The sequence below is a fragment of the Bombyx mandarina genome, chromosome A1 (assembly GCF_030267445.1).
Source record: "Bombyx mandarina strain Sakado chromosome A1, ASM3026744v2".
Lineage (NCBI taxonomy): Eukaryota > Metazoa > Arthropoda > Insecta > Lepidoptera > Bombycidae > Bombyx > Bombyx mandarina.
The window spans coordinates 19,805,004-19,821,789 of NC_143234.1; the positions used below are offsets into that span (position 1 = coordinate 19,805,004).

At 35.3% G+C, this 16,786-nt stretch overlaps 1 protein-coding gene across 2 annotated transcripts in view; it reads right to left on the reverse strand.

Annotated features, from left to right (window-relative positions):
• LOC114242722 (uncharacterized) overlaps nt 1-16,786 on the reverse strand; it is a 101,120-nt gene that overhangs the window by 42,493 nt on the left and 41,841 nt on the right. The window lies entirely within an intron of this gene.

Genomic DNA, 16,786 nt, shown 5'->3' on the forward strand with positions numbered 1-16,786 from the left:
AGACACAAATTCCCACATGATTCTTACTGACCGAATACCTACTTATAACTGAAGAGTCTGAAAAGGCTATCTACCTATAGGTTAAGAGATAAGTTAATATAATAGATCTTTTAGAGTTGAAGTAACAGGAAAATAAACGCGATTGTGAAAGTTTGTTTAGGTAATCTATAAACATTAATAATAGTGGTAGGACGTCTTGCCTTGCATGAGTAGGTACCACAGCCGTGCCTATTTTGGTCTTGAAGCAGTAGGTAATGGTCAAAGGCATTTCGGTTTAAAGGCAGTCGTTGTACTATAACAACTGAGACTTAGAACTCGTGTTGTTGTTGATGTCTATGGGCTCCGCTAACCGCTTAACACCAGGTGGGCCACGAGCTCGTACACCCAACTTAGCGTTTAAAAAAAGAATGGTTTCTTTTATGCTTATCTTAACATTTAACCCCTGAGTGACTCTGGTAGAAAAATCGCCACTGTATCGATGTCCAAAGATTCGCAATTTCCACGTTATAGTTTAAACCTACTCGCGATCGTGATATTTTCCGTACGTACGATAAAGACAAAACAATTAATTATACAAAATTAAACAACAAATTATATTTACACAAAGTTAAGAATATTTAATTACGTTAAATACGTTAAGGCTTTATCAATAATCGCATAGTGTTATCACATAACAACAAACAATGGTGAACTTGTGTTTGTTATTCACGTCTGTTGATAAGATCTAAACAAGACGACCTTATGTGATCACACACGAGCCAACTGCAAACGGGCGATGAACTTTATACAATTGTTCTTCTACGAAATTCTCTTTGCATAATCAAGTTGAAATGTATTCAATAGAAATATACAAATCGATCGGGAATATGGCTCATGCCTACTAATCTATATATTAATATGTGAAGCAAAAACTTTGTACCCGTTTTTACGAAGATTGCGCGGACGGATTATTATTATGAAATTTCCCACACTAATAGAGAATATATAGAAGAAGTGGAGAATACTATTTTTTTTTTAAATTATGGATTAATAAAACATTAAATCAATAAAGAAAACATTACACACACTACCATGTATTTGACACACACACATAGGTACACTCTTTGTTTCTTGTCAAACTTTTGTTATTGCTTAAAGTATGTGGTCAAATTGAGAACAGGTTAATATTGTTTAACTTCATTAATATAGTGTAAGTCTTTACTAAATCTGTGCCTATAAAATTATAATAGTCTTTGACAATAGAACCATAATAATGTCCAAATTTATAATTTCAATTAATTATAATCGAATTTCACTACTGCAGGACCACTAGTTAGAAGAAATGTTTATATTAATCCTGATTCAGACGTGCATAAAATGGCGGAGATATGTAGATGCGTTTTTCCTTACTCTAGGGACCTCGAGGCGTCATACTAGATTCACAAAACGGGTCGTGTTGAGCGATGCACCGGTGTTCGAATCCCAGGCGGGCACCAATTTATCTAATGAAATACGTACTCAACAAATGTTCACGATTGACTTCCATTTTATGTGTGAATAAGTTTATCAGATATAATCAAATAGAATTGGAAATAACAGCTCTATATGTAACGGCAACAGAAATAGCGGCTATTTGATCCGTAGTTTAACGAATGTGTTCCAAGTCTCTGTTCTACAATACAATGGCTGCCCCATCCTTCAAACCGGAACATATTACTGCTTCGCGGTAGAAATAGGCAGGGTGGTGATACCTACTCGTGTGGCCTCACAAGACGCCCTACTAATTAATAGTAATTCATAACAATCTACCAATATTCAATAAACACTGGACTACTATACAGCTTTGCAGCTGTCAAAAAGACATAAAAGAACATACAGTTTTTATCCAAAAATCAATTCTATTTCCAGTAAATATTAGTGGTTTTCCTTATACTTGCGTAATTTCTATTTAAAAAACAAAAAAACGACAATCTCGCCTTTTTCGAGATTCTATGATTGCATGATTGAGCGCGCAACCAATTACAATTAACATTCCCACAGTAATTTTCCCGCGTCGATTTATTAATGGCGAAACAAACGTCAAATGCAAATCTATTGGTTTTTTTTATCGTCACGTGTAAATACCATGTTCTTGGCTGTAGAAGTCACGTGAATTTCTTCTCTATTATCACCGACGCATGAGCATACCGACGCTTGAAAGGCAAACGTGACTAAGCGACAATGCGTGAACTTTACAGTAGACTAATTTTAAGTTGAAATACCTGAAAACAAATTTTATTTTAACGTATCTAGCTGTAGTAGAATCTAGCTAGTAGCTGTAGGATTAAAATGATTTTAATAGACCTAGAAATATATATTTTTTGCGCATCGAATATGATTATTGCCTATCATTTATGTACAAAGCAGTTATTGTAGTCACGTTTGCCTTTCAAGCGTCGATATGCGTATGAGCACCGACCTATGCCTGACAACAGAATGCCATAAGTGGATAATTCAGCGTCTACAAATCTAAATGTAAAAGTTGATGTGTACAGGTGTAGACTTCGAAATGGCTGGATTGATTTCAACAATTTTAGGAAATCTTAAGATTCCTTCAGCGGCTACTCCTCTTTGGTGGCAATCGCATCAAAACAAAGATCGGCCAGCAAATCGGACCAGATTTATAATAAATCATAAAGTAGCTAAATATTGTTAAATTATCCGAATCTGATTTGCGCGTGTGGGTGACTAGACACACTAATAGATAGCGTTTTTGTAATAATAATTTATATAATAAATTTAAATAATAATAATGTAATAGTAATTAATAATCGAGATGTTGGTTCTAGACATAATTGAGATGCGACTAAGACAAAAAGATGTTCATGTAAAGCAGTATATTACAAAGGAATATATCTAATAATATTAAAATTCGTGTTTTTTTTTTAACTTTATTGTGTGAAAAAAGAGACCGCGTTATGCAAATATGTATAAGCTGAGTTGAATAATTAATATTTAAATGTTAATTTGAAGAAGTCGTATATATTGCAAACGTAGACATGACATAGTTCAGTGTTGATCACTCATTAGTAAACATGAAAACATTTTCAACGGAAATCTTACATATTTATTATTCATTAAAAGAAACGGTCGTGCTTCCAGAATTTAAACTTCTTTGCAAAAATAAAGATTTACATAATTAATTCGAGTCACAACCAACATAATAAATACATTGTTAATAGTTATCATATATTCAAAAACAGATTCGACTCGTAATAATTAGAATTCAAAAGAGGCTGTTTGTTTACTCGAAAAATCACATTGAAACACATTAGGTATTCAGATTTTATTCAAAAACATTAACCGTAATAATTTATTTGGTTGGCGAATTGTACCTAAATTAAATCAAAAATATGATCAAGGAATATACAATTTTAAATAGCAGGTCATTTTATTAGGAAGGAAGGTTTACTGGTGGCTCGAAGGTCTTTTCAGTTTCATCAGGACAGGTGGGCGAACAAAGGCTCAGCATGTCCTATTTGACAGAGACTATAAACAAATACAGGCAGGGCAGAAATAATGTAAAGATGTCTTTAAAAGTATAAGTTTTGGATGTTAATGTAATCTTTGGTTTGTTTTACAATGTCCAAGATTTGAAAGATTCAACTTTTATTGCCCTTGTAGGCGGACGAGCATACGCCCACCTGATGGAGAGTGGTTAACGTCGCCCATGGACGTCAACAATGCCAGGGTCACGGCACGCCGCTTTTTTCAAACCGGGAGTCTTGCTAACACTGCACTAGCAAGAGCAGTGCTTCGCAGAATCCATAACCGGATCGGAAACGCGACTAGCTGAGAAGAACCAGCGAGAAACTCGTGGGCTGTCACGCCGCTGCCTACCATTGAGTACTCTCCACAAACATCGTTTGAAGAAAAACGAAAGATTAGTTTTAGCGAACAGATTCGATTATGTTTATGTAATAAATTTTGAGGATTGTGGACACAAGTTTTTTTTTTAAATAAACCACCTAATTATAAAGTTTAAGCCGTTGTAAAACGTAAATATTTGTCCTTGTTCACGCAAAAATAATAGCTGTGTATAAATTTAAATGAAATTAATGGGAATTATTATTTTTCAAATGTCCATGGATTTGATGAATTAGTTCGGGACATACAATTTATGTCCCAATCTCTCTATGTCTCTGAAGGTTGCGATGCTATTTGATCAACATTATTTATCATAAAAACATTTTGTTCTAATTTTTTAATGAATAACAACTTTTTACAGTACAATTTTTCAAGGAAATAAATTAGATTTCGCGTCAACTTTCTGACAATTATAAATTTCAGTGAATTTCTGTGCAAAAATGTTCTATTGTAGCTTTGATATTAATGTATTTCTTTGCAGTATTAATAAATGTGCCGTTTAAAACTATTTACACAGCTAAACTAATCTGACTGGTTGTACAATAAGTCAAAACAAACTGGATGAACTGATGACATCGCAAAAGCTATGGGTGTTTTTTTCTTTTTATATTACCTTTAATTCGATTTACAATCTATTAATAATTAGTAACTTTCTATGCGCACAATACTACCAACAAGACGACGTACGACAGGCCTGCTTTTTTTTCCCTACCTATGCTTATAGCCTTGAGAGGCTATATCAGCTTCTCCTTGACGTGTAGGTGAGCTCACGGGGCTCAAACGGGTGTGTTGCTAACACTCGCCCTAGCAAGAGCAGTGAGTGCATCGCAGAATCTACCACCGGATCGGAAACGCGACGCGACTAGCTGAATAAAAATTGATTTATGATATATTTTCCAAATTTGAAACTTTAAATGGCTCTCCTGTAAAGTTGCAAAAATGTTGCCTAAATAACCTTTCACCCCTTGATATAATTACAGTAAAAATGCGAGATTTAAAGCGTAAATGTAATATCGCGTTAATCGAAGAAAATACTATCGTCTCTTACTCTTTGAACTTAAGAAGCGTCTTTGGCTCACCGTTAGGTTTACAACAAGTAACAAATGATCAAGTCACTAAACAAAACACTACGCAGAACAATGGAAACATTTATTTCGTCTTTTTTATTTTTATTATCGCGAATCCGTATAGTAAATAGCGAATAGTTTATCTGTGAGGGAAGTGTTCAATAACAGAACTGTTGTTAAGGCGTATCAGGGAGTGAGGCGAGCGATAAGATAACTTATATTTTACATCATTACTCAGTTTGCGAGTAGTTTAAAACTGTTTTTTTTTTAGAGTAACCTATGTATTAGCATTAAGATTAATTCTTAGCAACAGCAAAATATATTCATTGGTGATCGACAAACACCAAAAATAATTCAGGTCACGTCGAACGTGTGATTTTCCGCGGGCATGTTGACAAGATCATGCAAATTAAATATGTTAATACTTAGTTAAATAATTATCCATTAAACGAATACACAGACTTCTTGTGGGTGTGCGGGTGTGCGTGTGTGTTTGTGTCAAAACATTTGTTTGTACCGAATCTGTTATTTTGAATCAATATATTGAATGTATCTCTCGTGTTAGAATTTTTTTTTAGGTTTGAGAAGTCACTGGTGGCCCACAAGCCTTTCCAGTTTTACCAGGGCAGGTGGGCGAGCAAAGGCTCAGCCAGGAGGGGTGGGATTTGCTAACAGCTACCCGAGCGCCTCCCAAGGAGACCTAACGACTCAAGAGCAGCTGCTTCGCGAATGAATTTACTATCAGATCGGAGGCGCGATCCGCTGAGATCTGGCGAGAAACTCAGGGCTGATGTTTAGATTAGGTTGTATGTCGAACTCTTTGCCGAGTTCGACGAGTACGGTTACCGGGTTCGCTACTCCTAGTGTTAGAGCTGAAGGTGTCAACGTGTTAGATGTCGCAGATTTGAAACTACAGACAAAGTGTTCCACATTTTTCATAGTTATGTTTGGAAAGGCTTATTAAAATGTGGCGCGGATAGGTCCCGCCATTTTGTCTATTTCTGTCGCGAAGTGGTCTCGAGATCCGGTCTGGACGACTAACGTAATCCGGTCATCCAAATACATCAATTGTATTCACTCATGTTGATGGTATTATGACAGAAACTTTCCCCGGAGTGTCAATAACAGATTTGTGTAACATGACAATCTGGTGAATCGTTTGGATAGGCAAACAAAAAGTGGATCATAACATTATTGTAATTGGTTTCTACATATTTACCATACACTACATAATAGACAGTTAATCATAAAATGATAAAAATAATATTAATAAAATTTTATAAGCAATACCGCGACTTCAGTTCGAAGTTCAATAATATCCAAAACATTTATAGTCTAAATCAGCCTTTCCCAAAGTGGGCGATAACGTCCCCTTGTGGGCGCTGCAGGCCTAATGGGGGGCGGTAAGAGACCTAGAAAAAAATTAGGGCGTTGTGTAGAGGCTTGGAAGGCGATTTGTATTTCATCTAGGAGGACTCTTAGACCGACTGAGCTCTCGCTATAGTGGTTATTAAGTAAGTAGACAAAATGGGGGCGCTAAAAATTATTTATTCTCAAAGTGGGCAGTAAACAAAATAAGTTTGGGAACCACTGGTCTAAATGAATTGTTGAATCAATTACATATGAGTTTAATTTTTTTATTATTTTAATGGTATTCTGTAAACAGTTTCATAACCACATAACGAATTGATTTCATTCTGGCCGAGTTCACGTTTCGATCAAGGTCATTTGACGCTATTTCAGAATTAGGCGAGTAAACAAAACCAAGCGACCATCGTTCAGTTTAAAAACACGTATTAATGTTGTGAGCGGCTTAGTAATCGAGCACCAATCGAAATTGGTAACGTTATACGTATATATGGGCGCAAACGCCATCGCGCCACTGTTGGCAATAAGGCAATAATTAACATAATAATATATATTTTTTAGTTTATTCTATGTTAATATTTATTTATTATTAGCAAGATGAAACTGTTATTCTACTATATTTAATATTTAACAGAAACTGTTTTGATGGAAAAATGTTCAAAATATGATTATTGTTTATATTATTGTTTAAAAACACAAATGACTGTATAAATAATTAAATATTAATAAAGCATAAATATTAATAATAATTTATATTATAATTAACAGTAATAAACCCTGTCGTAACGCCGACATATACATACACACAAACTAGATTAAAGCATTTCTTTTAGTTGTTATAATATGTGAGTCGTCTATTATCAAAGGTGGCAATCTGTGCATTTGGACAAAAAAAAATTATTGATATGTCAATACAGATTGATTTGAATATAATCGTCTCCTTCAAAGAATACGGTTCAAAACCTGCATTAAATAAAGGTTAATAGTTAACCTGTTATTTATCTAAGATGTCGTTCAGAAGAGTTTTGTGACTGCCAATGGAATACAAAGTCATTAATCCGTTTTTCTGATTTACCAATAATTGTCCAAAAGTCACATTGCCGGCTTTGATAATAGTCGACTCATGTATGCTTTATTCAACAATATTTGTCAACCAGCCACAGGTCATTAAACTCGAAAAAATGTCATTACGTAAACCAAAAATGTGACATAACATGTACAAACACGACAGATATAATAAATTATTGAATATTTTATGAGAACGTGAAAAATTGAAATTTTAACTTATTATTTGTTTTTTGTTTCGCCTATTGGACGGGCAAAGAGAGCACAATTATACAGCCAAATCTTTTGTAACTAATACCAGGTTGTATGAAAAGAGTAATTCAACTGAATACGGAAATACAAAATTGATTATGGAATTAAAACGAATGAAATGAAATGTAATGGAATCGCATATTCCTTTGTTTTTCATTTGAGACAAGGCATCGTGAATGTTGTATGCCATGAAATAAAATAACCTCTCAGTTATGTAAAATAGTGAAAATTTATTGAGAGTTCATTGATTTTTTTTTGAAAAACCCGCGTAGTTACGTCCCTTATTTGCGTACTTTCTAATTCTAGACAGTTAATAAACGAACATTATTACGCATCTGAAACCTGAAGAAGCACTAAATTAACAAAATAAAACAATTCACTCAATTTGACGCCTAACATTCCCGCTAAAAAAACAAATACCTACGACGTGTTTATAATTATAATAACGTTATCTATATATTAATACGTGAAGCAAAAACTTTGTATCCCTTTTTACGAAAATTGCGCGGATGGAGGAGTATGAAATTTTCCACACTTATAGAGAATATAGAGAAGAAGTGCACAATGCTAATTAATATTTTTTTTAAATTATACATAAAAGATACATTAAATCAATAAAGAAAACATTACACACACTAAATACCATGTATTTGACGCACACACGCATGCATACTATTTATTGTCAAACTTTTGTTCTTGACATCTGTTGTCAAATTGCGAATGGAATATGATTTGTCTTTGTTAATATTTTTTATAGTGTAGTCTTGGCGAAATTTGTAATTATAGAGTTATAAAATACAATCATAATAGTGTACAAACTTACATTTCCAATTAATTATAGTCGAATTTCGACTACTGCGGGACCTCTAGTTCAATATAATAACGCGTTTAGGGTGCTGGTGGTGCTGCCCCGCTTTTGTAGCGCATCAGGGATGTTTGCAGACGCGCACATAGATTGTTTTTACGCTACCATGCGTAAGAGGTGTGCATCTCTGGTAAGCCGAGTGAGGGCCAGCTCCAACAGTATCCTGAGCGTGATCGCAAGCAGGCTGGACTGTGTATACATGGGTCGCTGTGGTGCCATCTCCCATGGGATGTTACGACAGTAATTCATTGTGATGTAAATATAACTACTAACATAGGTCTAAGTCTTATTAACAATTTATATGAGTCATGGTTACTTGCAATAAAAACAGTATTATTATTATAATTATAATCAAAGTACCTACTATTAGAACATTTACCGTAACATATATTTAATAATATCTTTTCTAGTTTTTCAACATCGAGCACAGATTATCACGCGCTTAGTGCACGTGCGTACGAAAATAAATGTCATAAACGTAAATCTAGTTTTAAACTCTCCCGGACATCACAGGGACCTTGATTTATCGTTATAGAAATAATTCGGCACACGAGAACACGAACAAAATCCCACAAAATATCGTTCCATCAAACCCACGGAATATTATATAACACAGTGCTACAATTCGTTTGAATTGAATTTTCGGAGAATTTTGCAAGTGAGCGAAATCAATTTTATTTTCTCATGAAAAAGGTTTCAACTGTATTAGTTAAAAACTTTTTTTTTAATTCCTAATTCTTTTTTTTATTATTTAGGAAACGTTGTTCCATTTTTAAATTGCAGATGCATTTTAAAAGTTACAATATGTAGGTAATCACGCGCTACATAATATTATTATTTTGTAATTATTATACTTTTGTTTGAATAGCATAAAATCGCAACCACACAATACATTATGAGAATTTTGTATTCGATTATTTAAATTAAACTATGAGTCACCCGTTAATTAAAGCATCACAATTAAAAAGAGGAATTAAAATTTAACCTATATTCTGAACTTCCACGTGTATTCGAACACAAACAAATAATGAAAACATGTAGCGCAAAAGCGACACATATACATTTACGAAGGTTCAAAAATCAACTTTAACGTGTTGTCGTAAAATTGATTTTCCCGTAATCCTAAATTAGACAAGCAGCCTTTAGCGAATAGAACAATGATTCGAAGCAATAAAAATTTGCGTCGCAAATTCCGCATACTCTGTAACAAAGGATCAAAAACAGGTGCTAAATTAATTACATCAATTGTTTGATTTTTGTTTGTACCGTTTTAGTCATTGATATTTATAAAATATAAATATATAGGTCGCTAAGAGTTTTTTTTTTCAAATGTTTTTTCACAATACAAAATACTTGCTTTTATTCAAACTTAGGTACAGTTTGACTTTTCAATTCGGTAATAATTAAATCCGTTGATTTTTATTCAAGACAAACAATTTTGAATCCTAACCAGTTGATTTGAAGATACTTTACTGGTGGTAGGACCTCTCTGAGTCCGCGCGAGTAGGTACCACCACCCTGCCTGTTTCTGCCGTGAAGCAGTAATGCGTTTCGGTTTGAAGGGTAGGTAAGCCGTTGTAACTATACTTGAGACTTTAGAACTTATATCTCAAGGTGGGTGGCGCATTTACGTCGTAGATGTCTAAGGGCTCCTGTAACCACTTAACAACCAGGTGGGCTACGAGCTCGTCCACCCATCTAAGCAATAAAAAAAAACATAAGACCACGAACCAGTGAACGCACTGTCGTAATTGTTACAGCAGAAATACGCAACGTTGCCCGGGTCATGTTATTTAATGATAATACGTATACCACTTTAATCCAGGTTATAAAATTTGTACGAAATTTGTGTGACTGCGTAACAAAGATTCAAACCAAAAAAAAAAAAACATTTTTGAAGTGAAACTTCTTTTGGCGCGTTGAGAGAAAAATTTAATTCGCGACAGATTCGTTACGGCTAGAGAGAAAAGATACAATTTAGGAAGAGCGAGAGTGAGAAAATAGACAGAGCGTCTCGCGAACCACTCGACCGTGGAGAGAGTGATAGCTAGATCGTTTCTCTTACACAGCATTCCCTACTACAAGAGAAATTTAATTTAAGGATGAAAAATGAAGAAAACCACAATACCACACACCGCAAGAGAAGTTTCACTTCTTTCACGTACACCAAGTGGCACGCGCACCGTTTCTTTAGTAATATCCGGTAAGATCCAATTTTCAACATTGGCCGACGCCTGGTTCTCAAAATTCAATTATTCATTGCGTGTAAAATCAAAATAAATAACATGTTTACGACATATCATCCGCTGATACATAACAATTAACCTCACGTTATGACACCATACATTGTAATTCATTTTTATATAGACTTAATGTAAGTAATTAAGTAATTAATTGTTGCAGTTGTTGTTAGTTGCGTTTTGTAGTCAAAATGCCCAACATTTTGGCTGCAACACAGTTTTAATTACTGGCATGTACGTCTGGTAGGACTGGCGTGTAGGTCACCGGTGCCCTACGCGGTGCACTGAAGTAATTACAAGTATGTCTATTTCTGTTACTAAGCGCCTAACTTTGTCTTCTTTTCCTTTTGATGTATGTTTTAGTCTTTTAGGTCTCTTAGAAATAGGTTTTGTTCTCAGCATCTTCGGGTTCTTCTTTCCCAAAGTCTACTACACATTCCAGCACCTTAGTAACAGAAATAGTTAAATTACTTTAGTTTAGTGTGCAGCGTAGGGCACCGGTGACCTACATGACAGTCAAAGGATTAACTAATGGTGTTCCAAGCCTGTTATATCATAATCTTGAAGACGGCTGGTTGTTTTGACGTATTAACTATTATAATAAATTAGCTTTTGCCCGCGACTCCGTCCGCGTGGAATAGATAGTTTGGCATAACGTTAAATTTTACCCCTCACTTCATTTACGTAGAAAGTGAAAATATTTTGAAATATTCGTTATTGGTGCTCCACTTGTATCGGTCTCATGATGTTATATAGCCCATAGCATTCCACGATAAATGGGCTATCAACACTGAAATAATTTTTCAAATCGGACCAGTAAGTAGTTCCAGAGATTAGCGCGTCCAAACAAACAAACTTTTTAGCTTTATAATATTAAGTATAGATTCAAAAAAAACAATGTTCTACTTGTCACCTTACACAAACTTATCTCTTAAGAATAACTCAGTCGTACTTTCATACATAAATAATCCAAAATAATTATTAAAACGTATCTGGTTGATTGTTTGTAGTCCATCTTTATGTAGTATCATTTTGCCCCTTGTATCCTTGCTTTACCTCAAATGAGTCGATAAAAATCGTAATTGGTTCGTAAGTAAACACGACGATGGCCATAATGGCATTGCAAGAACACGATTGCCATATTAAAATAAAGCAGAAGAAACAATAATCGTAAATGAAGTTCGAAAATCAAAATGCAAAAGTACATACGTAATAGAAAAAAAAGAAACAAAAAAAATCACAAAACGACAGTCTGAACACATCGGAACAAGTTCCGTCCTATCAACCTTGACTCGTATTATGTATGCGAGACACGTGGCTAATACCAGCTCTTGCTGCCACTCAGAACACAACAGATAGACACATTAATTCGCTAATGCCATGAAGATTTTCCATTTAAGCTATCTAATTACGAGGACACTACAAAACATTTTTACGTTAATAATAGATTAGATAGCCAAATAAATTAGAGTCCAGATAAGATCTAATTATATAGACGAACTTGTCAACATAAAATTTCACTCATTGCGTTAAGTACATTTACAGTGACGCTAAAAAGGCTGTTAGTATTAGCAGAATTATCATCCAAAACTTTTTGGTCCGTTATTTTTTTTATTACAATTAAAATATTCTTTTAATCATTTCAATATTTGTCTATCTATGCGCAGAGGACGTGCTTACAATGAAATCAAAGCAATACAAGAAAACATTTATGTGTTTTTAAAGTCCTGAAAAAAAGTTAAAGTTCAACTTCACCACAATCCTATATCATAAGGCAATCAAATACCAGGATAGGGTGACTACTTAAGACGTATCAGTATGCTTAATGCGAGTTTTTTAACTTCTCGCTCGCGTAAAAGTTAACTCAAATTTGCATGAAGTTGGAACAGCGTCCCTACGTTTGCCGCTAGTTAAAAAACTCGCACTTAGCACACGGATGGACAAAAAGACACGTATTTATCATATTCAGAACACATACGATACATATCCACAAACTTCCTCTAACGATACCTTGTTTATTAGAATAATTTTGTGGATTATCTTTATCTGTTTATCTTGAAGCAACTATTATAGGTAGTTTTCCAATTACAGAGCATAATGTGACTCAGTGACGCACAATGCCGAATTATGCTGAAGCTTAATTGGAACGTGAATTAGTTTTCAAATGCATCAGCAGAGTGCGCTAAGTTACCACAGTTTTAATTAACATTGATTATTACTAAGAAACTACGACAAAACAAAATTTTTTCAACATTATATAATATTACTAACGATAACATAAACAAAATTTCGATCGATGCCAACTTAAAGAAAAAACACTTGTCCATTTTCTGTCACTGAGTCGGTATCGATTGCGAGTATCACGCGAGAGCAGTACTTTTGAGAGTGCTCGATTGTGCGAAGCGTTGCTGTAGTTGGAACATTCAACGTTGAGCATTATGCCGCACAATGCGCTCTTGTGCTGTAATTGGAAAACTACCATAGTGTTCAATAGCTTGAGCACCGAAATAGTTGTATCGAACCACAATCGATTCACACACGGCATCGACACACACGGCTCACGTGTGAGTGTGACGCAACGTCCTAGACCCACAAATGGGTTCGTTCACGAAATTACGTAACGAAAACTTGAAAATAACAAACACGTTTTAGCCAATTCAGACAATTTAGATTAAATAAGACGGTTATGTTTTTTTTTACGTTCTGTTTTTTATCGCTCACATTCACATACGCGCTGGTAGATCGACGATAGGATGTTAGTCGCAGTCGCAAGTGTATTATCAAGAGCAATCAAGTGTTATGCTTATCGGAGTCCATAGGCATCACCCCGGCCCGTAGAGTCGAAGTAGGAATGAATTGTGTTTGCGACCGAAACAGGCAAAATTGTGGTATCTCCCGTTTGAGATTACAATACCTCGTTAGCATAAGTTGGTTTGCGATATAATACTCGAAAATGCTGCTGTCAATTCTCCGAGAATCCCTTAGTTGTCATCTACAATGACACCCACGGGAAGAGAGGCTGTGCCATCCTAGACTGACGCCGCATAGCCTAACACGTGGCCAAAAAAAAACCGTCTTCCGATTATTTTGAACATTGAGAATGCCATTATTGTAAGGATACTACTATCACAGAAAACTGATAGGGCAAGTGTCTTGCGATCAATAGCCGAAGTTAATAATCATTAACATTTGTAAGCTGAAACGTTGATAGCATAGAACAGACAGTGTGTAACGTGCTGAAGAGTATCTGATAAACGAACAATATAAGTCAGTGATACGAAATGATAAAGCAACACTAGTCAACATGTACACACAAACACGAGAAGAATCCATTGTCTCGTACAGAATTGCGAACGTACGTGACTTGAGTACATATATTATAAAACATTTTCTTTTACAAACAGTTCATTATGTTTCTTTTATTGTTTAGATGCGTGGAGAAGCCTAAGGTCCTTTCTTCTTCTTGTTTCGGTCTCCTCAATACTGAAGGTCGTGACCACCTCCTCGCACAAGAGTTTATTACGGACCATTACACGCAATTTGCCTCTATCTGCCGTCGAGTGTAGAGCATCGTGAACTGTGGTGTCGAGGGTAGTGCGGATCCGGTCAGTCCAACGTGTCCGCCTCGTGGTCTTCTTCCATTCACCTTGCCAGTCACCATTAGCTTCTCCAAGTTAATTCCTAAGGTCCATCTTGTGTTAAATGTTTACCGAAGCCCATTGATAACGTGAATGCCACCACCCATCTTAAGAGGCAAGAGTCCTAAATCTCAGTGTTACAGTACAATGTTTGCCACGCCCTTGAAACCGAAAGGTAATACGGCTTCACGACAGAAATAGGCAAAGTTCCTATGTGTTCCACTTTGAGATTCAAAATGGCAGAAACCTTTGTCTAATGTTAAGTTTAAAAAAAAAGAACTTGCATAACGTAAATGGACAGAATCGAGAAATATTTTTCTGAGGCTATCACGGGTCGTGCGTGTGATTAGAATACTGTATTTTAACCGTATTTTTATTTTAAAATCAAAGACGCAAAATTATAATTTGTGTAAGTACTGATGGTAAGAACTCTTATTAGTCCGCGCGAGTAGGTACTACCACCCTGTCTATTTCTGTCGTGAAGCAGTAATGCGTTTCGGTTTGAAGGTTGGGGCAGCCGTTGTAACTATACTTGAGACTTTAGAAGTTATATCTCAAGGTAGGTGACGCGTTTACATCGTAGATGTCTATGGGCTCCAGTAACCACTTAACACCAGGTGGGCTGTGAGCTCGTCCATCCATCTAAGCAATAAATGAACAAAATTTTTTTTTCAAGCTAATCGTCTCAATTCAGAGTCGTCATTCAATATCTAGGTTAACAAAGTTGCCGGGATCCCGTATGCTATTGTTTGATAAGAGCAGCGACGTGATAAAAATTAGAGCTATTTTTTTAAATTCTAAACAAGTCTCGCATTCTAAACAAATTCAATGTCTCGCTTCCGCCATTGAAAAATTTCGTAACATATGTATTGTAACAATGAAACAATAAGTTGCTTCCTTGTTTGCGCCTGAAATAGATTATACTGGAACTAAAGTGGTTTTAATCTAATAAAACTATTCGTTTTGTATGGGGAAGACATCCAAAATTTCAACAATCATGAACATATATTATGACAAAGTGAGAGAGTTCCATGGTGTTTTTAAAATGATGACGTCAGCATTGCTGATGACGTCAGAGACTGATGACGACGCGACCGACGGCGCCGCGTTGTTTTTATAAATGATAACAATATTACATTTGTATTTGTAATAACAACACGCTGATCAAAGGATCCTAGAGATTCTAAGATACTTGTATGAACCCGGATCAGGCTAAGGATATTTAATATTTAGAATTATCTTTTTTTTTCCTAACTAAGCTGAGAGCCTTGAGAGGCGATTTCAGCATAACCTTATCTAGTAGGTGAGCTCACGGGGCTCAAACCTGACGACTAACACGAACCCTGGCAAGAGCCGTGCTTCGCAGAATCTACTACCGTCGCGTTACCGACCCACTGAGAAGATCCGGCGAGAAACTCAGTGGGCAAGAACAGTAGTAGATATGACTACGGATTTTTTTTTTTGGAAATGGAAAAAAGTACTGAGTAAGCTACATCAAATCCTTTTCTTGAATATTTTCCAAATTCACTTAACGATGTTTTCAAGAACTAAGAATTACCGTGATCTTGCTTGAGTGGCCAGTGAACAAGAGGGACAGGAATATAGGGCCAAAAAATGGCTGTTACATACAAACATGCGGTTCAACCGAAAGGTCTCCCTATTTCGAACCCTAATCTAGCATGAGGTAATCGTGAATAATTAACAAAATTTCAAAATACCATGTCTGAGCTTCATGCGTACTTGACACGCGACTTTTGTTATGAATAATTCACTAACATAACCGCTTCGGTCTGATATTCTTTTACAAATAAATACATTAAAATATAAGTAAGAACAAGAGTTGACCTCAACGAAATTAGTAGCTAATTAGTAGCTCAAATTAGAATATTAATCTACTATATTTATTATCAAAATTTAAGAACCTATTAGCTATTGATTTGTTGTATGAGAGAGAATAAGACCCAGAAGATCATTTAAGACTCGTTACTATGCCAACGATATCTTCTATATATATATAAAAATGAATTGCTGTTCGTTAGTCTCGCTAAAACTCGAGAACGGCTGGACCGATTTGGCTAATTTTGGTCTTGAATTATTTGTGGAAGTCCAGAGAAGGTTTAAAAGGTAGATAAATATGAAAATTCTCGGAATTAAATTAAAATAACAATTTTGTTTTTCCTTTGATGTTTCCCCCGTCGGACGGATTTTAGTTAGGTCTTTTGTTTATCGATTGAGGCACTACGAAGTCTGCCGGGTCAGCTAGTTTCTAATAAAAAATAGTTAAACCTAATAACAAAATGTAAGTCACACTGTATGTAATACAATTTTATTATAGACGTAGAAAAAAATCACTTACGTTATTGCTATGAAACGTATATAATAAACTTTTGAAGACTGTACACCGAA